The sequence below is a fragment of the Melospiza melodia genome, chromosome 4, assembly GCF_035770615.1.
Source record: "Melospiza melodia melodia isolate bMelMel2 chromosome 4, bMelMel2.pri, whole genome shotgun sequence".
Classification (NCBI taxonomy): domain Eukaryota; kingdom Metazoa; phylum Chordata; class Aves; order Passeriformes; family Passerellidae; genus Melospiza; species Melospiza melodia.
This window is the reverse complement of record NC_086197.1, coordinates 62,641,296-62,667,913: the sequence shown is the minus strand read 5'-3', so window position 1 is coordinate 62,667,913 and position 26,618 is coordinate 62,641,296. Positions and strand designations below refer to the sequence as shown.

Genomic DNA, 26,618 nt, shown 5'->3' with positions numbered 1-26,618 from the left:
TGGCCACAGGCACTAGAGGTGGAATCACTGATGATACCCATTAATCCTAAATGTACACTTGGTTCCTAAGTTATCCTTACCTTTTCTTAATCTAGCAAATTATTTTCCACATATTAACTTGTTTTATTTTTCTGGACCCTAAATGGAATGACATAAAAGTCTGACTAGCTTCTGGGCTCAGTTCTGACAGGAGTTTTTAACATGTACTTCAAAAAAGATTTAAAAGTATAGTGCAATAATTAATTTACAGTAGTCTGGATGGAAAAACTAGTATCATTATACTAGATGTCATTAGAATTTCCTAATAGTTTGATACAGTAAGAATAATATTTTTCTCTAGAGACTTTTCCACACTATCAATTTATCGACAAGAATATTAACGTACAATAAGTTCTTTTGTTAATCTTGGCTTTAGTATGTCATTATGATGATTCTTACTCTGCTTATGAGATTCAGACGAAAACTTGTTCAGTTATATTCCCTAAAATTCCAAGTATAAACGCTCTTTCCAGACACACAATAGAATTATAGAGTGGTTTTTGTTGGAAGGGACCTTACGAGACCTTCTAGTAAACCTACCTGCCACGAGCAGAGACATCTTTCACTAGATCACATTGCCTGAAGCTCCTCCATCTTGACCTTGAACACTTCCAGGGATGGGGCATCTACAACTCCTCTGGGCAATCTGCTTCAGTGTCCCACAACCCTCATTACAAAATATTTTTTCAGTATGTCTAATGTAAACCTACACTCTTTCAATGAAAAGTCATTGCCTCTTGTTCTTTCTGGGCAAGAGCTGGTTAAAAGACTTTCTCCATCTTTCTTATAACTGCTCCTTTATATATATTAAAAGGCTGTGGTAAGTTGCCCCTTAAGTCTTTTCTTCTACAGACTGAACAACTGCAACTCGCTCAGCCTGTCTTCACAGGTCAGATGTTCCTGACCTGCATTATTTTTGTGGCCCTCTTCTGCACATGCTCTAAAAGATCCATGTCCTTCCCAAATACAAGAGAAAAGCCTTCTTTTAATAAGCAATATTCTTTGGAATATGTTGCATGTAACTAGCCCTGAAAGCATGTCTTAGTGCTCTCATCAGAAGCAAAAATGGTGATTCGTAAATTATTCATAACCTCCTTTCTCCTTGAGGCAATATCTGACCCACAAATATGTAAGGGATGAAAAATGTCTCTCTTAGAGATAAAAGAAATGCTGATTTATATAGCATTCATTTAATTCCCCTTGATTTAAATTAATGTTTTAAGTGAGCATTTTACATATTATGTTTAATGTAAAGGACTGATTAAATAGATATGCTTTGTCTACTCTGTCTAGTAAAATAGCAAAATAGGTATTCTTGATGACACTGCTTTTACTGAATCTTTCACAAAGACATTCAGCATCACGTAAATGACCAAGACTTGACAAGTTAGCTTTGTTTCCTGTGTGCTTAATTAACTCTTTCCATTCCACTTGATTACTTCAGTTACGCTTGGACAGTTTTTTTTGTTTTCTGCTTTAGAAGAAGAATAAAGAAAAACACTAAAATCCCCAAACAAACAAAAACATAACAGATAATTACATTTGTCTAATATGTACACTACAGGTTTTATACCCTATTTCATTTGCCCTCATCTCACACCTTGATTTGAAACCTGAATTTTTGTTTTAATGATACCAAGTTAAATAGAAGACAATATGATTGCAATTCCACTTCCTTATTTCCTTCATGTAGGTGTTTTATTTTTAACTTATAACTTAGAAACTACCATGACAAATTTTAAAGCAATAAATTTTGAAAAGACTGCAAAGACCCCTTTACAGTATGGATGTCATTCATGTTAATGCATAGTATTAATGAAAATGTTCACTAAATACTGAGGTTTCTGTTTTCTCATAGTGATTTGGTTTAACCTTAAATATTTAGCATTAAATATTTCACTTACCTTTTAACCTTGCCAAATCTAGTAGCTATCTGAAGAGCTTGACACTAAATTTTAAGGTCACACCATGAAATCCAAGCTATGGCTGCTTCACTTAAAATAATCTGTAGAGAAAAAAGAAATCCATGTAAATAATTCAAAATATCTTTTCTTTCTTTTTCTTTTTTACACAGTGGTTCACTTTACAAAATCATCCTATTGTGTACAAAATAGCTAAACTTGTTTAGGATAACATTCCTTACCTGTTATGGGTTGGTCCACACACTGTGTAATTCTTGAGGAGAAAAACTTTCCAGAGATAAATGAATATTCTAGGGACAGAACCACAGAATTTGCATTCCTTACATGTGGTGAATGTTCTGGGAGAATTTATACACATAGTCTCATAGACCCAGTGGAGCACTGACATTTCCATATGCAAAAGGGCAAGGCAAAATTTGAATGAGCCTTTTTTCTAACTAGAATAGAGAAGAACAACAGTTTCTCATCTGTGTGATGAAGTATTTCGGTGGTGTAGTGGAAAAACACTTGCACACAGTCCATTTAGAATGAGAGAATTAAGATTCTGAATATGAATAGTTTGGGGTTGGAAGAGACCTTCAAAAACCTTCTGGTTATTTCTTGGCAAATGGCCAAATTATAGTTTGCTTTTAGAAATAGAAATGACATTTGAGACGGGTTTTGTGGACAAAAAATACTTCTGCTGTATTGTAGGTAAGGACCTGTATTGTGGAGTCACAAAGTAGTCATGGAAAGTTATAAATTAAGCTGCCCTTAAGCACTTCTCATCTATCAGTAGTTGCCTGCCCACTAAAACAAGATTGTTTAAGTCAAATATGTCATGCAAGCATACCATAATTTTCTCTTTAATAAATGTTTTCTGAATTGCAGGGCTTGGAAACTATTCATATTGAAAGGTGGGGGCACAATGCACAAAAAAATTCATTCCATAAGATGGCATGCAATTATGGCAGAAATGCATTTATTTTCTATCAGAAAATTCAGCAAAAAAATTTAGCTAAAATATTGTAGTTCAGACTGCTACCCCCAGTGATGGGACACATATAGTTTTAATTTTTCTCTTGGGAACTCTTAATGCTGGAAAACTTTAATTTAGCTATAAAAGTGTTCTTCTAAATGTTTAACAAAATTATTTCCGTAAATATAATTTTAGAGAAAATATTCCTTTATACTGCACTTAGATAAGTCTTTTTTTGAGGTGAAAATTCACCATCCAAGCAATGACAAAAATCTAAAATAAACAGAAGCTAAAATATAGATAAGTGATACAACAAAATTGACAGAAGTTTTTAGTACTATAATCAATGTATCCTATTCTCTGTGACAGAGTGCTTTAGGTTGGTATTTAAAGTCTAGTTGAGATTTTTGCTATGCATAACAAGAGAAACCTGTAAGAAAAATGTCTCAAAGCTTGTAAAAGACAAGTAAGAGATAATTCATAAATTCAGAGTTTCTCAGGTACGGAGAAGGATCACCAGGTAACATGAGAAGCACTATTAGGAAGCCAATCATGGTGTTGGGGGTTTGTGGTTTTTTTTGGTTAAAGCACAGAAAAGAAAAGGGAAGTGGTCAAAGTGAAGACAAATTCAAAACAAAAACAGTATGGGAGTCTCTCAAAGAAACAGCCTCTACCTGTACCAGTACTAATTCAAGTTTATCTATAAAAGAAAAATTTCCCCTCCGAAACAAGAGATTATATTCAAGTTCAAGATTTGTGAGCAAAACAAAACTATGATCTTTTTCAGGATGAAGCTGCATTAAAACCAGAACTCTCCTTATTCTTCAAAACATCTCTCTCTGTAGGTATGTCTATACAAAAAATAACAACACGCCAACTTAAGTAAAGTGTCTCTGTCACTTGAACTTCTCAAGCTTTGAGGGATATAAACAGCTGCACATACTTTCTTATAGCTGATTTTAGCATGAAACTTCCAGTGAAAGGATTTAAGCTCTTTTTGTTAAGTCACTTAAGAAAACATATGCATTAAAAATTCACATTATACACAATACTTATTAGATTTCCAAAAATAAAAAAGGCACACAGTAATATCTTGAAGTAACTGGAAAGTTTTAACTAACAAACAAACTAAAAACCGCTGAAAACTGCCTTACCACTTTCTTTGTAGTGGAATATTGTGAGGGAAGTATTAGTACATATAAAGTCAGAAAATACATTGTAGAAAAGTCTTTGAAAATATTAGACCAACTCTATCTACTGGCTGTAATAATTTCTATGAGTCTAAGGAAAGAAAATATAAATTGGAATGAAAAAAATCATATATGTGAGATACAGATTGATAAATTGACATGAAAAATCTTTCGTTTTACAAAATAGGTAGGAAAAATGGTTTATAGAAATAGATTTATTCTGACTATGGAGAAACATAGAAAAAAATGATATAACACCTACTAGGCCAAGTACTCTTGCAAGAGATGTACAATACTGGTAACTTAACCGGCACTGCAGAGAAGCTAATGCTAATATAGTTGTTCTTTGTTTAGCAACCTCTGTCCTTCAACCACCTATAAAAATAATTCTAGTTATCCAATACTGATTTATCATCAAAGAGCAGAATTTTTGATACTAAGAGAGCACTCAGAAATAAACAAAAACTAAAGTAAGAAACAAGGATTGTTCATGGCAATGTGTGCATAGAACAAGAGGGGTTTTTGTTGCTGTCACTGAACCACTGCTCATCTGGAGACATGATTGCCAGCCACCTGGTTCAGAAATATAGAGACATATGGTACAGTTATTAATACTGACCAAAAGTTATTCCAGTGAGCATATTCCAAGTTTGAAAAAAAAAACCCCTGATAAATATTCATTTAAATATGTAAATAAATGAATTCTATTATAAATTCTATTCTATAAACACACATGCCTTCAGTGCCAAATCCAAATCTCTTAAATGCTAGGAGTTCACAATAGTTTTCGGATATCTCATAAAATTAAATCTAAAGGAGAGCAGTAAAATGAAAATATAACAACATGCTGATCAGCATTCAAACACAAAATGTGGCTGAGATTTGAATTAGCATAGCTGCTTTGCAAATACAGCTATAAATCTTATTGTGGTCTTAAGTAACAAGCCAAAATTAATGAATGAATGTATTAGAAACAAAATGGTAAAAATTGCAATCCTGCTAATCAGAAAAGGAAAACCCAGAACTAAATAACAGTTATAAAAACAACTCAGTTTTCTCATACTTATTCCATTTACAGATCTCATTCCATATTTTCCATTCAATGTGCGTTTTTCCAATATGAGTTTCCCCAAACAAACCATTTTATTGAAATGCTTGTACAATTTTAAGCTGTGCTTAAATTATACAGTTAACTATTCTAATAAAGGTACAGGCAGAATTATGAATCAAAGATGGGAAAATAAATAAATGGGATTGGTCTGGGCAGGGCGCATAAAGTACCAGTAAGGATTATGAGCCACATGCAGGTAGTAAGTTCTTTCTTTTCAGGTATTTGATTTTGGTCCAAATGAAATGAAGAATCTTCCTCTCAAACTTCCCATGATGAAAAATATCTTAGGTTTTTCCACTTGCTCTTTCTTCTAGATTTTTGCCCAAATCAACAGATTTTCCAGGTTAAAGTGTATAGCTCTGCATCAAGAACCACTAAAATTGTTATCATTCTTCCTTCTACATACATTGGTGCGAGCCCAAGTTGTAAAAGCAGGTGCTCCAATATAAACACGTGATGGGAGGGTGTGGAACAGAGTCATACTCTCCTTAGGGGTGCCCAGCAGCAGGACAAGAAGCATTAGACACAAACTGAATTCCATTTAAGTATGAGAAGTGACTTAACTGTAAGAATGGTCAAACACTGGACCAGGTTACTGAGAGAGCTTAGCCTGTGGTGCATCTATGCCTGGAGATATTGGAAACCTGTTATTTGAAGTCCTGAAGAACCTGTTCTCACTGACTCTGATATGAGCAGTGGGGCTGGACTAGAAGATGCCCAGAGATCAGTGCCATTCCCTGATGTTCTGTGATTTCATGGAACAGAAATAGAAGTCCTATAACATGGTCAGTGCACCCTAACTGTGGCCCTTGTAATCCTGAGGGTTATGCTAGGAGGCAGTTATTGCACACCATGTCCAGGATTCCATTGCCTACAGGGAGGGTCCTCAATTTCTGGCAAGGCATCCAGCGGTCCAGGAAGAGCGGCCTGTCAAAATGTTATCCTGAATTTAAGTACTCTGCAAATCATTTCGGGTGAAACTCTTCAAAGATCAAACCCAAACAAATCAAACCACATCCTAAACTACTACACTTTAGTTTGAATTTCAGTTAATGAAGTTGGTATGTTGTTTTGCAGATAGCAACTATGTAGGAATACAGACCATACTTTTCATAGAAATAACCAAATTGAAAAATATTGTAAAAAGCCCAAACCATTTTTCCTCCAACTGTCTGCACTGCCCTTTAAAGAGTACTTTAATATTTAGTAAAATGTATTCCATAATATAGATCAGTGAAGTGATTTGTTTTACACTATCATGCTTGTCTCGAGAGCCAAAACAAATGTCCTGCATAAGAGTTTCTCAAGTACATTACCACGTAATCAACAGACAACCTGTTTTAAAAAGAAAACAGCATCTTAACCTTTTATATTCAGTACAAAAAATTGTAAATAATTCACATGAGTTTATGTGAATGTGTGTGCTCATATATAAGCAGTATTTTTTGAGGGTAATGTTTGTGGAAGAAATACATCATCTTGTAGGAGATAATTTAGTTTTCAAACTACATAGCTGAAACATGTCAAGGCCCTATAATCCCAAATGATAGCTTTTTTAATAGCCAATCTTCATATAAACTGACTAGCAATGCAGAGTTACATATTTTGCTTCTCATTTTTTAATCTGTCCTGCTACTCCTTTTCTTATTAGCATAACTGCTTAACTTTACATATTTCAGCAAAAGATAACTTAGTGTAATAAGCCTATTACAGGCTCATTAATGTCAGGCCTCTAAGGAAAGATGTGTATCACTTGTCTTTTATCATTCTCCTTTCAGTTTCTTTCTTATTCTTCCTCAAAACTCTTCTATTAGGGTGAGAGACTGAATGAGCACTTTATTCATTTGCTGCCTGTCTGCTGACCCTTACCATCTTACTTTTTAGACTCTTGCTTTCCCAACTCTGTTACAGGTCAGCTTTATCTTCTATACATAACTTATCTTGGTGATATTGTTTCATGAAAAGTTTTTATACAAGATATTTAACCTCTGTTAAATATTTCTAATCAACCCATATCTTCCCCATTGTGAAAGTTATGTCACTTTTGTTGCTGCAACTGTCATAAGATTTTGAGCATCAGCCCCCTCCTACATGATGTTCTCTATGATCCTGAGAGAATGCATTGTTTTCATGCAAACAAAAATTGGCAAAAATCCTCCTCTGAATTCTTTACAAACTATGCTCTTCCTATCACACTGTAGCCCAAAAAATCTTGTGGATAGATATTTGTGCATCAAAACACCAACCTGTCTATTCTTCACATGGATTATGCCATGTGTATGAGAATGTCAACATGGTTCAGAAAAATAAGAGGTCTCTGAAACCCCCAAATAAAAGTTCTGTAGTTATAACATATTAGAGTGCCTGAATAACGTTTATATCTTTATATCTTATTTATTTTTTATGCAAAAATATGGCCCTAATTTAGGTTTGGAGCTCAGTGCCATTTTTTTATTTCATTGTATTTCTATATCTGAGGCTGCCTAGATGATTCACAATGTTATAGCTTTCCTAATGGGTCCCCGAGAGCAAGGCTGATAAAGGTATACATTTATCAAAAATTCTACTTTAGCCACCTGCATGTTCATCAGAGATGACAATACATTTCTAGTAGGGGCTCTCAGGAATTCTGGATGCTCATTAAATGCACTACTGAATGACAATCATATAATGAAAGAAAAAGGTCACCTCTTTGTTAATTGGTTGTCCGTGTTGCATTAGAAATGTTTACATATCTTTCACCACACTAAGTGCCAGTCAGCAAAAGTAAAACATTGATCTGGATCCACACTGTTGATTAGCTAGAGAAAGGTATAGATTAATACCTTGTGGTAAAATATCATATAAAGATGCAAATCAGAACAGGAAAAAAAACTATGCACATAGAAAATATTTTCTTTTGGTATACATGAAGTGTTTTGAGACTTTAAAAATTTACCTTGGAAGAACGTACGACAATCTTTTAGTGAAAAGGAATACTAAATTTATTAAAGAAATAGTAAAATAGAGTTTAGCATATTTAGGAAAAAATTGCCCATAACAGTAAAGAAATGAATTTGATAATAAATAAGAATCCTTCAATGCATTAGTGTTCCAACATTTTCCATACAACATAACCTGTTTTGTAAGCAGATCCTTACCAACAAAATATGAGATTTACATTCTAAAACTCTGATAACTCTGTAATGGTCTTTGAACTGGGCATAAGTTTCAAAAAGGTTCTTACATTATGACTCTTCACTGCAACAGAAAAACAAAACCAAGATCCTTTCCCTGCCAAGGGCTTGCTGAAGAAAGGCAATACTGATGGCTGGTAATATAGTGTGAGCTTCCTGGTTTTAAATTATTTGCACTTTATACAGTGAACATTATTAAAAATATTACTGTTATATTCACAGTCAGCTTCAATACTTTAATTTTTCTTTGATGCCAGCACATTTAACACAAAAAGACCTATATGACCAGACCAAAAAAGATACTTAAAGGTACCAGCAGAGGAGTATAAACAAAGCATCTCACAAACAGAGTTATTTTGGTCAGCTAAATCAGGCTTCCTTTGTGCCCTCCAATTGCTGAGGAACTGAGCTTAGTCAATCTGCAGTAAGCTTTGTTGCAATTGCATATTCAGAGTGTCAGATATCTTTTCATAAAGATCTACAGTTAGTGATGGTGTTTTTAGACATTTCATGGTCCTATCCCTAATGCAGCACAGACCAAGGCAAGGAAAACAGAAGAGAAATAACTACAATAACCTGAAACATGTTTGAATACATTACATTCAAGTGTTGCACTAGTACAACACTATTTGCATCAAAATAATTTGACTATTATTAAGTCCTGGGAAACACCTTGAGTTAGATGCTTCAGGTTTTTTCATCTCTGATTTATTATCTCTCCAAGGTCCAAATCCTCTTTTCCAAGAGTTAGATAAAAGCTTAATATTAGCAATACACTATTAATATATAAAAAGGACCTACATACTTAAAGAGCAGAAAAAAAGAAAAAAAGAGGAAAACAAAATTCCATGAAGAAGTACTTAGGGCATCAAAACTATAAATATTCAGTAAGGTGTTCTTTTCCCCTCACTGAGTTAGTTGAGGAGATCTTGTCATATAAAGATCTTCATATAAAGAATTTTAAATATTCTTAGAAGAAAGTCAGTCATGCATACTTGACAAGCTGCTTGTCATCCAACAACAAGTAAACAGGATGCTTTATGCATAAACATTGGCATATAATGAAAATACATTGCTGAAATAGCATGCTGAAAAATTTCCATTATCCTAGAAATCTATATTTCAGTGTAATGAAACAAATAAACAAAACCTTAAGCAATTACTTTTGTAAATATCAATTACAGATCACAGACTATTTAACAAAACAATAACTAAAAAGGAAAGACATTCACTGTGCTACACAGGCTGTGAGATGTGAAATTAGAGAAAATGGGACATGACGAAAAACAATGACACCAAAACAAAACCAGACTTGGTGACATTTCTGGGAAAACAAGAATATCAAGTTGTCAACAAACAGAGGGTTTGTATCTTAATTCTTAGATAAGCTGCAGTAAATTTCAATACTAACAAAGTTTTCATTACGTGGCACATTTGTTTACTGATGTCTTCATGTCATAAATTATATGAGAGGCAAAATTTTCTGTTTATTAGAAATACAAACAAATCTGAAAGTCTTTGGAAGAATATTCAATTTCATGCTATGAATGATATCACAAGTCTTCCTAGTGTTGCTACAAATTATATACTAGACAAGGATAAATTCTTGTCTGTCAAATCCCCGTAGATATATAAGATAATAACCTTAATTTTACAGGGCTTTTTTTTCAAAATCAAGACCTAGCTCCATTGCATATTTCAGGTTTTCATGTTGATGGAAGCAACAAAATAGAAAACAATTACAGGTTTTATCAAAGTGTAATTTTATACATTCATCTTAAACTTTTATATGTAAAAGAATATACATATAAAAACAATATATAAAGAGATTTATGTTTGAAAATATAGAGGAAACAAGCAAAAATAAAAATTTCATCAAATTCTTGTTATCTATATGCAACTTCTATCTGACAAATGTCCCTATAATGGAAACATTTTTTTGCCATGTTTAGAATAATTTCAAAGCTGTGAAGTTTCATAAACCCAAAGTTACTGACAGTAACAGTAAGTGACACCTTTTATATTTTATATTTCTCTTTTGTATGTTTATTTTCTAGATGCTGGGTCTCTTTGGTGTTTTAATGAAAGTCAGTCATGGATTCACTCTGAAGAAAGTGAGCCATATCGTATCTGAAGCTTGAATGAATTGATCCTCAAAGCGTTGGTAAAACCCATACCAAAATTTCAGTAGTTCTCACAGTTCATTAAACCCTGGATTTCTGTAAAAAAATCTTAACACTCTTAAATTGAGGGTATGCAAGTTATTAATAAAACTAAAACCAGAAACACAGTTCCAAAGTTTTGAAAATTTGCATCAAGAAAGAATTTTCTTCTGGTTGGGCTCACATGTTCACTCATGAACACGTGCCATACCAGGATCTGGAGATAAAAAAATAAACAGTGCACCCTGCAGATTCCCAAAATCATTTAAAAATAGACACAAATACACAAGCACTCCCCTTATTACAGAATTGCCTAAAATGCAGTCTTAAACTGCCTTAGATGTCATGAACATTGTTTTTGATGCATGAAACTACTGAAACAACAGTCCAGATGTACTAGAATGATTTAGAAAAAATCACAGCAGTGCTGGGAATGATTTTGGGATTATTTGAGCATCTGTGTTCTCAGAGTACACTCTGTGGTGAAAAAAGAAAGTAAAAAGAAAATAAGAAGTTTGATTCATCATCTACTTTGTTTCTCAGTGACTTGGGGAATGGAGTGGTGGTCAGTGACCCCTCCAACTGACAGATTTTGAAACCCCCATCATTCAGTGATTGACACCAGTCACAAAAGTGAAATCTTCAAGAAAAGAAAATTGGTCTATTTCCTGAAAATCGGGGGGGGGGGGGGGGGGGGGTAAAACCCAACACCCTAAAAACCCCACTTTAAGGTGTCTTCATCATAGATCCCTCAGCACTTTGTCATGTAGATACCACGGAACAATGATAGCAAGGAAAGCTTAATGAAGAAGCTAAAAGAAATAATTTAGCTTCTTTTCCTATACTTTTCCTCTGTAGAACTTCATTGGGTGTAACTTATGAAGTCTGAAGGGTACCAAGAAAGTCTGTGTTCATATTGCCACAGAATTACTGAAAATCACCACTGAAAAAATAAGTAACCCAGAGTGTATTTGGGTTTTATTTTATTTACTTAACCTCTCTTCCACATTATTCAAAAATTTCTGCAAGAAGCTGAGCAATTCTTTGGACTCTTAATGCTGGTAAAAGTACTCAAGTCACAAAAATCAAACCCCAGTGTCTTTCACAGATTCATCAGGATTTATAGAGGAAGATCTCCAAGACATTAAAAGAGAACAAAGCACACAAACTGTTGAAATACATTAAAAACCAAAAATGTTTTAAGTCAGTGTCACAAGATATGCCCATCTGCTCCTTAGTCATCAGACTGGAAAATTGAAAAAGGCAGGCTCTGATAAGAGCTATATCTGAGGACAAAATTTTAATTAAACTATGCTTTTGAGCTTTAAACTTTAAAATACGCTTCCTATGTTTTGTATGTTAAAATTCTGTACACAGATGTGATGAAAATCAGATTTTTGGGTTACCTTCTCAACAATGACAAAGGCAAGGATTTGCCAACACCAAAACTAACACTGTAGCAAATACTAAGTGACTACACTTTACATTTAGGAAAAAAGAGACAGAGATTGACTTTTTAGCAATCCCAGACAAGATGCATTTTGGTAGCAAAAGGGATTTACTGAAACAGGAAAGGTAGCATAACTGTATTTGTAGGACTTTCATGAATATGTTTTGCAATATTTTAAGTTATTTTTAAATTGATAGCAATCTTTGTCAGCTCTGGAGAAAAAAAAAAACCCTACAAGTACCAGTAAGACAAGAGTCAAGCCTACCAGACTGTGTAACACCACTCACAAAAAGACAGATACACACACAAATACAAATTGATACTTCCATGGAATTATGGCCTGGCTCTTAGTGCCTGACAACCTTGCAACTGAATGAATTTCTAATATCAGACACTATTCTGAGACTTTGCTTTTAGCTCATATCAAATCCCTGTTAGACTTGATTCCAAAAAAGGTTGAAATGCCAGCAAACCCTGCAGACTTTAATGACACTTGGAATAACAAGCCTCATTTAATATCACTTTAGGTTACTACAATCTATGAGAGAACTATTAAAATTATTTTCAGTGATTGCTAGTATTTTGCTTAGGGGGTTATAAGAAGCACTGGGCATTTAGGGGATTTTGAGAAGTATAATATTAACAACTGAATCAGCTTTTGATGTTTTCCTTTAAGTAGATTAGGTACATTTTCCATTTAGTTTGTGGATTTAAGGGTCAGAAAACTAAAACTCAGTTAACAGATCATATTGAGTGAAAAGTGAGAAGAGTTACATTTTAGGCAAATAATTCTCTCTTCAATACAATGAAAATATAAAGCCTATAAAGGCAACCAGTACTAACATATTACACAGTCTGATCAGCTTGGATTTTACAAAACCTTGTAAAGGGAAATATTAAAACATCTACTTGCCTTTATAAAAAGTTTTACATCTACAATAAAAGTCTCCAGAACCAAAGAGATTTAAATCTATCAGAAATTTCTGAAGCTGAATTGGATAAAGCCCTCTTTACCCTTGTCCTAGGAAACCTTTTTTTATCAAATGGAAGAAAAATTGAGTAAATTTATTGCTTGTTTGTTCATGGCTTTTTAATTTTGATTTCCAGAGAAGTAGGAGCAAGTGCATTACCTTCCCAAAGGAAAAGCTTGTCTTTTTTTTTTGTTTTTTTTTTTTTGTAAACTTTTGTGTTTAAAATAAATCTGTCATGATGTACAAGGTTTGTGTAATGTGCAATGCGAGTTTCAGCATGTACAGAGACAACACTTTCTGTCTGCAAAGCAAATCTTTTGTTTTCCTCAAGCCTCTTCCTGTCAGATAAAAGGTCTATTATATTTCCAAAGGTCTTGAGTGGAGGAAGGTGAACTTGGTGTTGTTTTTCAAAGTCTTAATCCTGAGATAAATTGATCTTCATTAGAACAGACACCTGTATTTCCTTTGAGCTTACTGTGGATGTTTTTCTCAATTCAAGGATACACAGCTGCTGAGGTAGCTAACATCCAATCAGACAAGATATCAGTGGTTACAGAGTGCTGGATGAGACAAAGAGAAAAAGTGGTTTACTGGAAAAGAGTGATATCAGTTCATCTAATGTTCCTGCACAGCCCATGTAATTCCTACTTATGGTAAACACTTCCTTTGGAGAGTCAAGCCATTGAAATTAAAATTTTCAGTAGCATAATCTATTTTAAAAAACCCAAAATCTTTATAAATTACTATTTTGCATGTGCAACGTAATTATACAGGGTAAAAATGAAAGTAACTTACCTGGAGCAGAGACATGCGTGCTATTTCTGGCTACATGTAACCACTTCAGAATTGAGTTAGATGTTCATTTTTTTGGGGTGAATTGATTAAAAAAAAAGAGGCAACTAGATGTGTTATTTGGCTTTTAACTTTCAGCATAAGTTACTGGACGACAACGGCTCCTCGTGTCACTCTAAGCAGAAACATATTCACATGTTTCAGCTTTGGGCTTCTACCACTCCTTTAAAAACCCATGTGTATGGCAATGCTGTAGAATAATCAATCAGCCATTAAGTGTGGCAACTAAATTATCTTTTATATCTGGTGTATTGAATACATGCTACAGTTCAAAAAATACATGCTACAGTTTATCTTCCTCAGTGAAAAAAATCTACATAAAATAACTTATTCATTATTTTTGTCTACTATGAGCTACAAACCCATAAGCACAGCAAGGAACATGTGACTGAACACTTCAGGTGCTTCTATATAGGATAAGAAAAAATATGAGATGGTTTGTAGGACTTCAGAGTGAGTGAAGGGTGAAATGATAGACAAGATGTCTCCAGCACTAAAAAACCCTCTGAATGCTTTCAATAATTAGTAAATACAAACAGAAACATATAAGTATTTGCTAGCCTGCAACAGAATACATTTCTTCAGAATAACTTCATTCCAGCTGAAAGACAAAAACTGACTGCTAGATTACAATCAATAATTTCTTGCCTATAAGGGATCCCGTCCAACATGTGTTAAGTTCATGAGATGCAAATGAATATTACTTTAAAATCACTATTTATGGACTCACCACTGGCCAAGCCCATCAGTGATAGGGGCAGTGCCTCAGTGATAACACATTTTAGAAAGGGTTAAAAAATCCTAAGGTATTAGCAATCGGAGAGGTGAGTGAGAACATGTGGGAGACACCCTGCAGACACCAGGATGGGTGAAGCAGGAGGCGCACAATGTGCCAGAGGAGCTGGAGCAGGGATTCCCCTGCAGCCCTGAAGACTGTGGAGGTGCAGCTGTGCCCCAGGAACCTTTGGTTGTATCTTCTCTCACCTCCCCAGCAAAGGAGGGGAGGGACAGATTTGGTGAGCACCTGATGTCCAGCCATGGTCAACCCATCCCATGAAGTTACTTTCCTCACCAGTGACATGATTATTGCAGCCAGTGTGTGTGTCCAGACTGCAAAAAAACAGCCAAAACCTCAGAAAAATACTGAGGAGTATTCAAACACATGTATAAGAAGCATTAAAAATTGGATATATATATATATTTGTTTACTATTTAAGTCCAGTTCCAAGGAACTCAGTCAACTCGGTGTATCAGGAGCAATTTCATGCCATCTTTAAATACCTCTCTAGGGAACAGAAATTTCCCAATAGGGAGCTCCCAATCTGGCATATAAAGTTATGATAAAGCATCAAGCTGGTGTAAACTACAAATACTGCAAATAAAAGTTTTTATAGAAAATAGAAGGCCATTTTCTTCAGAACAATTAAGTAAGGCTGAGCTAAATTCTTCACGATGGGAATTTTTTAGATCAAGATTTTGTTAGATAATTCAAAAGAAGTATGAAACGTGTCACAATAATAGAGTCTTTGTCTCATTATGCAAGAAATGAGGTTACATGATCAGCATGAAGTTTTATGACTCCATGAAGCCACTGAGAAAAGAAAAATAAAATTCTAAAAATAGACGAAGATTCATCAATTCAGCATTAAAAAATGCAGACTCCATGCTAATTTTTATAATATCTCATCTTTACCATAATCCTTACCTTTCCTTTTTTTTTATTTTTATGATGTATTTTTAAAAATAATTAATTAGAAAATATGTAGATATACATATGTTTGCATTGGGTGAACCTTCTAGTAAATGAAAACAGGAAAATCTTGTGATAGGAATTACGCTAAATGCAACCAAAACTGTTGTATCAGGACCTAAACAATGTACATACAGGGTGTTGTGTCATGGTTTGGGCCTGGCACAGAGCCAGTGCCCCCATGAGAATACCCTCTCCCTGGTGTCTGCTGTGAGATGTGACCAGGAATAAGCAAAGCAGGCTCCAGCTTAAACATAAAGAAAACTTTATTACCTAAACTACAAGAAAAGAAGGAAAAACCTATAAGGGAAAAAAATTGAAAACCTTACAAAAAAAACTTTCCTCCTCCCCACCACCAAAATTTCCCAATCCGATACATTCCCCCAAATCACCAACTGCCCAGTCTGGCACCACCCTTTAGAATACTCAAACTTCAGTCCATGAAGAGGAGAGGAGTCCTTCTTGCACCATAGGCTTCCCCTGGAAACACGCTGAAAACTCGTGTGCTTCCATGTCACTCAGCACCGCCCGGAAAGTCCTTTTGCCGCTTGTGACATCTTCCTTCCATGCCCAGTGCTCTCACCACTGTGCATGGACCAGAGCTGCTTCTAGGGTTGTCTTTTAAGGATGCCTTGTCTCACTCAAAAAGGCACAGTCTCTGCTTTGGGACATCTGTCCCCCCCATTTTTTTCCAACCCCCTGGGGCCGAAGGGTACCCACAATGAACCCTCCTGGTTCTGAGGCACTGCCTCCCCCTAAATGCAGTCTCTGTGTCACAGGAATAAAACTAGGCGAGTCTATGGCTACACAAGAAAAGTCCAGCCAAAAGGCCACTCCAATCATCTGTCTCCCCATTCAGCCAGTCTTCTCCACGTCCCTCGGGCCTAGTTCTTAGTTATCTCATTTCCTATCTTTCTTCCTATTCAGCTCCAAGGAGGATCAGCATTTTTGCAAGGTCCCAATCATGTAAGAAAAAGGGTTAAAAATTTCAGTCTCTGTCTGTCCCAGATCTCCTGCACTCCCACACTCGCTGCTACTCTGGCCGGCACCTCCTCGCTGCATTCCCCCCCCTTTTCCTCCTGGGCCGGCCGCTATCAAATTCAGATGCCGGCTCTCCTCTCTCTCTTGGCGGGGGGGGATGGCTGCCCGATGGCTGTCTCTTGGGGCTCCTCCACCCGTCCATCCTCAAGGGCCTCCTCACTCCCATCTCTGTCCAGGCCCAGGCCTACCACATGGCTGCCCCTCCCCCACCCAGCAGCAGCAGCTGGACGGGGGAAGGGAGATCCGGCCTCCTTCCCTTGAAGTCCCAAGAGAGCCTCCCAGGGCTGAAGCTCTGCTTTTAACCCCTGTGTGTTCTCGGAGGTGTGTCCAAACCCCACTGGCCACACATGGTGCCAATATCAAAATCCAAGCACCCATTGGTTTGACCACAGCATCCCAGAATTCCCGCTTCTTCCTGCTCAAACCACCCCATGTTGTCAGTTGGAAGGGGCCCTAAACAATCATCATGTCCCACCCTAAAGTGGGTGGCCTGTAGAGGGATTGAACCCATAACCCTGCTGTTTTCAGCACCATGCTGTAATCAACTGAGCTAATCTCAGGGATTTAGTTCTGTAGTGGTTTATCGTAAAAATAAATATTTTTCTAGCCAATTAGAGAAAAAAATTCCCAAAATCTTCACTTTCATATGATTTAATTTTATATGTAGTAGGAGAGGTGACTTAAAATACAAGCCTACTGAAGAAACTGTCCAATGCAGTTCTGAAAAATACGCCCTCCTATATGTTAAATTCTAGTTTGTTCTCATCTATGGCCTTTCAGTTCCAACTATTTTATAGGAGAGCCGGGAAAACAGAAAGAAAAAATGGTGTTAACCATACTAGTATTTTATTTTGCAGCCTTTAGGTGGAAGTGGAAAAAAGCATTGCTTGCTATCTGTACTCCTTATCTTCTAGAAGAGGTGAATTTTTACAGCTGTGCTAAAAGGAATGAAAAAGTTCTATGATCTATAAACATTTTGCTAGTCATTTTACAGCTGTTAGGCATTAATTTAATAAACTGTTTTTTTCAAAAAAATGGAAATGCTCATAAGCAAAAACTCACTGGGGAGTTGCTACATAATACTGAATTTATTTAAATTTTGTTTACATTTAGAAAAGTGTTCTGCCCAGTCAGCAACTTTCACCGCTGCTTATATTTAGATATAAACCCAACATATAAGGGTAGCTTTGGAGCCTCTTTGACTGTTATTTCTTTAAAACAAAAAGCCTCTTCCCTCAATTTCCATAGCAGAACAATCCTCCATACTTCAGCTAAGATTTTGACATGTCAGTTTCTACACACCCACCTTTTTTTCTTCCATTTTTACTGCTGCCCACCATATACATAAACACACTCTGGGAATACCTCAATCAGTCTCTGCCTGAATTCTAAGTTTCCTTCAGAAGTTTCATTTTTCTCTCATTTCTCAAACTTCTTCTAAAAACAAAATTAATAACCATGGAACAATAGCAATATCATCCTATAGATAGACCCTAAACACTACAGAAAATTTAGTGGCATATATAATAAATACCAGAAATATTTAATATCACTTTATACAAGCACAGGATGTAACAATAGAATTTCATTCAGATTTTACTGCTGTTTAACTATATATCAAATGCATAATTAGATGAGACATTTTTCATCCCATTTGATGTTAGAAATATGTATTTTCACTTGGTAGAAATCAAGACTGTCCTCTCCCACTATATCTCAGAAGTAGATATAAGCTAGTAATTATTAGCATTAATATAACTATATAGATATACCTATAATTTTTATTAGTATAATTTTACCCTCCAGGCAACACTAAAAAACATAATTTCAAATTTAGCTTAAAGGCATTAATCTAATTTCTTTTCAGGCATATGTTCATTAATAAAATGATCTGGAATTAAACCTTCACACATTTCAAGTTCATATTGAATAATTAAAACCAATATTTAATTGCTGCTTATGATATGTTGGAAAAATCACGGTTTGCACCTAAGTTTTTTTTCTCACTTTTAGCAACACTTGCATGTCTAGAATGCAAATCTAGTTAAAAGTTCTACTTTGTTTTCCTCTCTGCTATCCCTTTTTCTTCATGTATATATAGAGAGAAAATATCGAAAAGGTTTGTAAAGCAATCATTGGATAAACAATGGTTGTTCATCTCATGCTGGCAGATCTTCAGTCAGATGAAATACTATTCATATAATTGCATTGCGACTCCAGCCAAGAAGTTCTGAAAGTCCTGGTTATGGGGGAAAATTAAATTATATCTCCTGGGAATAACTGCTTCAGAGGAAAACAGGCAAATGGGACTGAAGATGAAACTATTTCATCTGAAATAAAATAAACAAACACACAAATCCCAAACACCAAGGAAAAAAAACCCAGACAAAACTCAACAATCACAACAGATCATACATCTGAATTCTAAGGTGCTATGAAGCTACAGTTGGAGCTTTAAAGAAGCTTCCTCTTAATCTCCTAATAGGATTTAGTGGCCACTGTCAATTCCAAATGGAAAGATGCATATCCAAGAAAAGACGATGTCTGAAGAAGCTTGGAAGCCTCCCTCAGGATCTACAGGACTTTCACTTGTGTGATCCTTTCAAAAAAGAGAAAGCTGATTACTGGACAGGCTTACTTTGGTAACCTCAAAATAATTTCCTTGAAATGACAAGTAACATAATTATATAATTTTTTTTAATGAAACTTTTAGATATAGTTCTGATTATCTTCCCATAATAATGGCATTCCATGAGCTCAAAAACTGAAATATTCCCTAGACTGTATCTGTATGAACAGAGGTAAGAATGTGAACTCTTTTGCCCCCACTATTTGTCAAAGATTCTAAATAATTTGGTTTTCTGAAAGTAATTCTAACTATGGAACATTTTACTGACATTAGAGATTTGTCTAGAGAGGATTAAAAAAAAAATTATAGGAGATCATTGCATTATTTGGTTAAGCAGCTGAAAAAAATTCAGGCAACTCACATTAACACTTAATTTGCATGAAAATTCAGGGTACTTTGGAATCCCAGCCTGACAGTGGGTCCGCTGCCAAAGCACATACTTCTGTTTACCTCTTCTTTTTCATTAAAAATGTCTGCCAGTATAAGAAAAACATGGAATGTTAGAAACCAGGATTAATTGCAGAAAGCATAGCTCTGTCTAAAGTCCCTACCAGAAACATCAGAAACCAGTTCTGCCTCTTGCAAGAGTGACAACAGTGTTGTATTATTAATTGATATCTTTGTTTCTTTAGAATATCTGACAACAGAAGTGATATTTGCAATTTAACAATAGCAAGTCATATTAATAACACTAGTGGATTAATAGTTATTTGTCATTGGATTTGATTAAGGAAGGTACATTTAATTTATGCTTATAAAAAAGCATTTTTCTAGGGCAGAGATATATTCTTGTAATTTTTTTCCTCTTAAAGGGAATCTATAACTATAATCTAGAATACTTACTTTATTTAAATGAGTTAATTAATAGAAGACATTTATACTGATTAGATAAAGCCAGAATTTATTTATCTTTCATAAGTTTTCACTTAGCATTTGCTACAGAATATTAGACATGAATAACCGATCATTCAAATTCTTTCATCCCATAAGAAATCTGAAATTATTGCACCTCTGTCTTCAAAAGTTAGGGATGAAACTAGTATTATTAGAATAATTTTATCAACAATAAAAACAATAATAACATATTAATAATAAAACCAAATAATAACAAATTTTGCAGTCTGACTCCTTTAAATTTAAAGAATACATTTTGCATTTCTAAGTAAAATAACCCAGACTTTTTGAAAATACTTAAATGAGTAAAAATGTCACAATTTCATTTATTAAGATGTGGTTAAAAGAGACTCCTGGTATTCAAACCAAACATGTCCAATAAAATATATTTGGCAATGCAATCCTTCTGAGAAGTAGTATTTAGGTTTTACAAGTTCAAAGAAAGAAGAAACAATAAATTCTTATGTAGCTATACTTCATGCCCTGTACATGCCAGCAAATTGTGTTAACAATAGAAAGTGTTTGCCCATGACCATTTTATTAAGAGGAGCTGAAGAACTATTTACTGATCTATAGTGTAGGAAATGCCTATTTACTACTTTCAATTTTAGCAATGCCTGACTAAAACCAGGTGAAACTGGCAATGCTATTGCCTTGCCTTCCTCTCTGCTCAAGTGTTTATGGCTCAGGCCCACAGGAATGAGATGACTTGTGCCTCTGTGGAAACAGCAGTCCTCATGGCACACCGGGCAGGGGAATGCCCTGAGAGAAAACCCGACTCATGGAAAAACTGGCCACTCTGCAAATGGGTTATTTCAATCTACCAATTTACAACATATAGCCAAAAGGACCGAAAGTTTTTTAGATTTTAGGGTCAGAAGAACATTTTTCATTGGGTTTCCTACCCCCCAAATCATAGATAACTTTGCATTTCTCAACGCAGCAATGCTCTTTGCAATTAGAAGTAAGACACTGAGTTTCTGATAAACAAATATTAAGTCTGAATAACTCATGTATCCATTTTTAATTTAATTTTAGAAAACGCTTTTACTCTGATATTAATTCTAAACTTATCTGGTTTGAATCAATTTTCTCTCCACTTTTTGGCTTGTCAGCTGAGCATCTCTGTATGTGTTTGTTGATTAACTAAATGTTTGTCATGAAATATAAATTGGACCATTTACATTCTTCCTTTTCCCACTATTAGAATAAAAGTTATAGACTTCAAATTAAAAAGAAATCCATAGCAAATGAAGGGGCTCCACTGAAGTTTTTTATATCTCCACCAAGGTTCTTCTTCATTGTTTTTTAGGTTAAGTTTAAGCCTGATAATTCGTAAAGCAAAGTTGCTATTGAAAACTAAACTTTTTTTAGGGTAGAGGAAAATAAAAATAAGGTTCATTGTTTTGTTTATAACTGAATTTAAGAAGTACAGGGTGAAATTAATTTATTCAGGTAACACACCAATCAATAGAAAAGCTTTTGTTTCATAGAAAATAGTAAATTTCTTTCATAAAAGACAATTTTGGAATAAATACTCTGAGCACTGGATTTTGAAGAAAAACTCTACAATGTGTTTAAATGTGGCACAATGCCACTTCTCTTCTGCGTCAGTAAGTAAAAAATCATTTGTACATGTGATGGCTGGCTGAGAAGTGAAAGAATAGAAACAAGACGAAAATAACAAAAATATTATAGACCAGAAATAGTGTGAGAAAAGCCTCACTTAAAGTACAGAAGAAAAAAATCATTATGTTTTGTAATCACCATGAAGTGCACACAAATTGCACTTGTGTCATGTTTTTAAAAATACATTACATGAAAGTGAGAATTCAAGTATAAGGCCAGACCATTGGTACACATTGCTGGTAGTTTGTCGTCTTGCTCTCCTCAGACAGGTAGCACATGATCTTACCAAGTTATTGTTAGATATGTTAAGAGAAAATATACAAAACATACTTGTGTAAATGAAAGATGTTCAATTTTCAAAAACGAAATTCATTCAGAGGCAGTAAACATCTTTTGATGAAGCACTCCTGTGTTTGTAAGCACATTGCCAAAAGCAACAATGCACTCCCTTAATGCTGAGTTCAGCCTCCTCCTTCTCGAGATGTCCTCAACTGCAATACAGTTGACTTCTTCACAGAACAAGATTTCCTTTACTTTATGACTTGGTCATCTCCGCACTAATCCTCTTCTCTCTAATCTCTCTCCTCACCTTCCATCTTTACCCTCAGGATTAGGCAAATAATCCATAGGTTTTGTCTTGATCCCTTTCTTCTCACCTTTATTTTACAAATACATGAACTACTATGACAGTATAACAAATTTTTTGCTCTACAAACCAATTCCTGGTTGAGCTACTTTCCTTGTACTGACTGGCCATCAGCTCCACTTCCAATGAGTCCAGTGACACTCTGATCATTGCCTCCTACTTTTCCATTGCCACTTAAATGGACAAAACACCTAACTGATAATTAATCCTAATTATGAACAGATAATATTAATTTTATATTGCTTGCAATGAATAGGCATGAGTGTCATATTTTCATACTGTGTTTTTCTCTGAAATGATTTTCATGTAACAGATTTGGTAAATTTTTTCAATATCTTCTGCTCAATATTTTTTTTTTACCCACACACACAAATGCAACAATGAAATATAGGTGTCTGAAAACAATCCTTTGAATTTCTAATAGATGATTGAGCAAAAATATTTAGAATAAAATTCAATTTCAAGCCGATGTTTTCTGATCCAAAAAATCTAATTATGCATAAGATTTTTTTCTGCTTTTTAAATGGAATCTTTTCAATGTACAAATGGAACCATGCATAAAGCAGGCCAATAACTAGATAACATTGACATGGGCATGAAAGACCAATAAAATTAAATAAAAAATCACAGAATTACACATCAGAAAGAAATTCTTGTCTCTACTTTAGGAAGAAACTTCATTCTGCACTTCCTGCTTAAATGCAACTATTCCTCACTTATATTTGGCAGCTGAAAACAAGGGAAGAAATTTGAAAATATCTCACATATAAGTGAATATTTTGCTTGCAAAATCTTTTTGAACTATCCCGAAAAAATTTTATATGGGGAAAAAGTGAAGAGATTCAAATTTGTTTTCATTGGTTGTGTGCTTTCTAAGCAGAAAATGAATGTGCTTCTGTAAAAACTGGATATGTTCTGGCTAAATCTACAGAAAATAATTCAGAATTTAGTTGTGAATGGTTTAAGTAATTAATTTTATTTTAAAATACTATTTTTTCCAGCTAGGCCCAGTTCTTAATTCTAAATTACCTATCACTATGTTAAGACAGCTTTGTCAGTCATTGCTTTATGAGAAAATTCCTCTCCTTTTTTTGGTATGACTTCTGAAGGGTAATAGTTTTATATAAACTTTTTATAAAAAAACTCCTGGCTATCTTTTACTGCAGTACACTTTCTAAACCTCTATCTTTTCTGTGGCTCTTCTGACACCCTCAACCTTTTAATTCTCTTTTTGAGTTCTGGGTGCCAGAGCTAGACAAAGAAATACACTTGAAATCATATAAATACCAAGTGCAACTCTTGGTTTTGGCCGTGTTCTTCACTGGGAATCCAATGTTATATATGTAATGAAGTCCTTTTGTAGTCTGTTGCTTATCTCACATAGTTTAAGTGTTTCCACAGTCACTGCTTCCCAAGATGAAGATGCCTGCATTTTGTGCATCCTTAGATTTCTTAATTTCCACACCAGTCAGTTGACACTAGGATGCAGTGATACACTTGTTGCCTGTATTAATTCTGTCTGCTTGGCAGTTCAGATAACTGTCATGTTTAATTGCCTACACCTATCCCAGTCTTCATCCCACATTCAAATTTCGTCAGTGACACTTCTGTGTTCCTTACCAACAAAGAGATGTAAACTAGATTAATACCACAAAAGCTATCAGTGATTTCTATAGAAATAATATAGAAAAACATCTGCCAGCTACTACCCAGAAAAACATTTTAAAATGTATCAGATGGTCTCCAAATTGTGGGTTAAATATGATTTTTCTTTTTAGATGCATTACCATGTGAATTCCAGTGTCTCAAAGCAGCTTAAATAAATTTCTATAATCAAAATTGTAGCAAGTTTTTATTAATAAAAAAATGAAAGTTAATGAAATTATAATTCTCAGGTCTGTATTAATCAGAATTAATTATTTTAAACATCTGTTCATTGTTTCCCCTTCTTTAACCTGCTAATATTTGCTTGTTCACATATCACTCAACTTTGATATCAAGCATGCTATTTCTCTCCCACTTTAAAAAGTTAGTTTATTTTTGCTTCATTTCTGTTGATTTTCTCTGCTATTCTACAATTTATGGACACTAACAGAGGAGGACTTGGGAGTCTCAAACTCTTGGGTACTGTCTATTTCCATTCACAGTCTTATATAAATGCCTAAACCCAGTGTCACTTAACATACAAGATTTTGCTGTGTATAATGAATAAGAGCATGAAATAGCAACATTTGAACACAGGTGAGATTTTATAGTCATAGGAATAACCTTGCCTTTTTTAATTTATTGAAAAGAATAAACAGCAAACCCCAATTCCCATCTTCTAACTTGCATACTTCACCTTCTCACTACTTGAATTGAAATCCATTAATTTAACTTTCTAATCATGCAATTTTTCAAGGAAATTTTAGGAATACCAATTAATTTTGAATTCCACATTCACAAATAAACAATTATAATTCTTATATTTTTCAGACTCCCTGAACATGCACATATGCAATTAAGAAACCCCTTTTTTTTCATTTCTAGTTGTATTTATTAATTTTTATTATTCATAATCTGGTTTTCTGCTAACACTTCAGTTCTTTGACTTTTGGCTTAGTTTTATGTTCCTTTCTTCTTTTTTTTTTTTTTTTAACTCTTGCATTTTGTGTCAGTATATTGAATTGTTATAGCTGTCAGCATCTTAGGCACTGTGAACAGTGGAGCAGGTTGTCTATAAGTGTCTGCAGTTGATCCAAATATTTCAAAATAGTTGAGTTGTGTTTTGTCTTACTTTTTTTTTACTGTAGAAAAATAAAATATAAATATCAAGCAGGAAGTAGTAATTTTTTAAAATATATAAGGCATGCAGTTTTATGATCACCTCCAAAATTCTGGGGTTAATGCTGTTGAACACTGCATGCCATGAGAAACTTGCAAGGATCAACAGCAGAAATTTTGCTTTTCAAAAAATAAAATATACTTTGTAGTATAAATGTCCTAATTTAATTGCTAATCCGTGCAAACATTCCGGGAATTTAGTTACTAATTTGAATGAGTCTGAAAATCATACTTTTTTACTCTGTGTGTGTGTGGGTAGCTTTCAAAGAAGAAAAAGCTCTGAGCTTGTACCTTAGCCTTTCCCTTTTTCCTTTTTGTAGCTCTTCTGAATGTTATTTTCCTTGACACAATATGTGACTTCTTGTGGGTTACAGAGACACATTTTAAGGACCTGTAAGAAGACAACTTTTATTCTGTCAGAGCAGAGAGGAGGAGAGGGAGAGCAGGAAAGCTCTGTTGTGTGTTATCCACACAGACATCTTAAAGGAAAACCCATCATATACACATACATAAATGTCAGAAATATCACCCACAGAGTATTATTTAAAAGCAGACCTAGAAACCAAAATATGAGCGCACTCCATTAACAAAGTATCATAGCTGCTCAGCTACCTTAAAAGCATATTGGCAGCATCTAGAAGATAGGATCCTGAGTTATGAACAGATATTTTCACAAATCTATTAACACCAGCAGTGCTGCAATTTAAGTGACAAACATATAGTTAGTGACAGATCTGTCATTTCTGCCATTTAAACTCATGTTGGTTTTCTGCATTCCCAATATGTTTATTTTAAAAATTTCAGGGATTTGGACTTATTCCTTATATATTGTACTAAGGAAGGAGTGTTGAATAGAATTTATGAAGTCCTACTACAGTTGATTACCACAGCCATTTTAAAAGTCAGTCAGTCTATTTTTCACATATAAGAGAGAATTATTAGCACTAGTCTAGTTCACATGTTCCACTCTGCTTGGCTGTGCTACAAAAAGTAGCCTCTGAGCACCAATCACTTTAAAATTACTTCATATTTAATAACACAAAATTAAAAGTAGTTAATTTTTAAAAATATCTTTTCATATAGTATATAAACCCTTGTATTTTATTAGAATTTTTATGCAGACTGAATTATGTCGCCTCAGGTCCTTAGACAGAAAAACTATCTAAGGTACAACTCATCACCTATCACAAATGTTGTACAATAATATAAAGAAGATTAAAAATAATGTGCAATTTGAACATTTGTTCATTTTTTGCAAGAAATATTTGCATATATTGATATTCATACTTATTTATTCAGTGCATATGCCCCTGCTCCTGCAGTATCACCCAGACTTGTGTTGAGGAAACTTTCCTGTCTGACCCTCCAGGAGCCA

General features: G+C 34.5%; 1 protein-coding gene across 1 annotated transcript in view; it reads right to left on the bottom strand.

The window, feature by feature from the left end:
* MGAT4C (MGAT4 family member C) overlaps positions 1–26,618 on the bottom strand; it is a 326,605-nt gene that overhangs the window by 242,625 nt on the left and 57,362 nt on the right. The window contains 1 exon segment of the mRNA XM_063154937.1: positions 1,944–2,044. The gene's annotated coding sequence lies outside the window, so the exon portion shown is untranslated.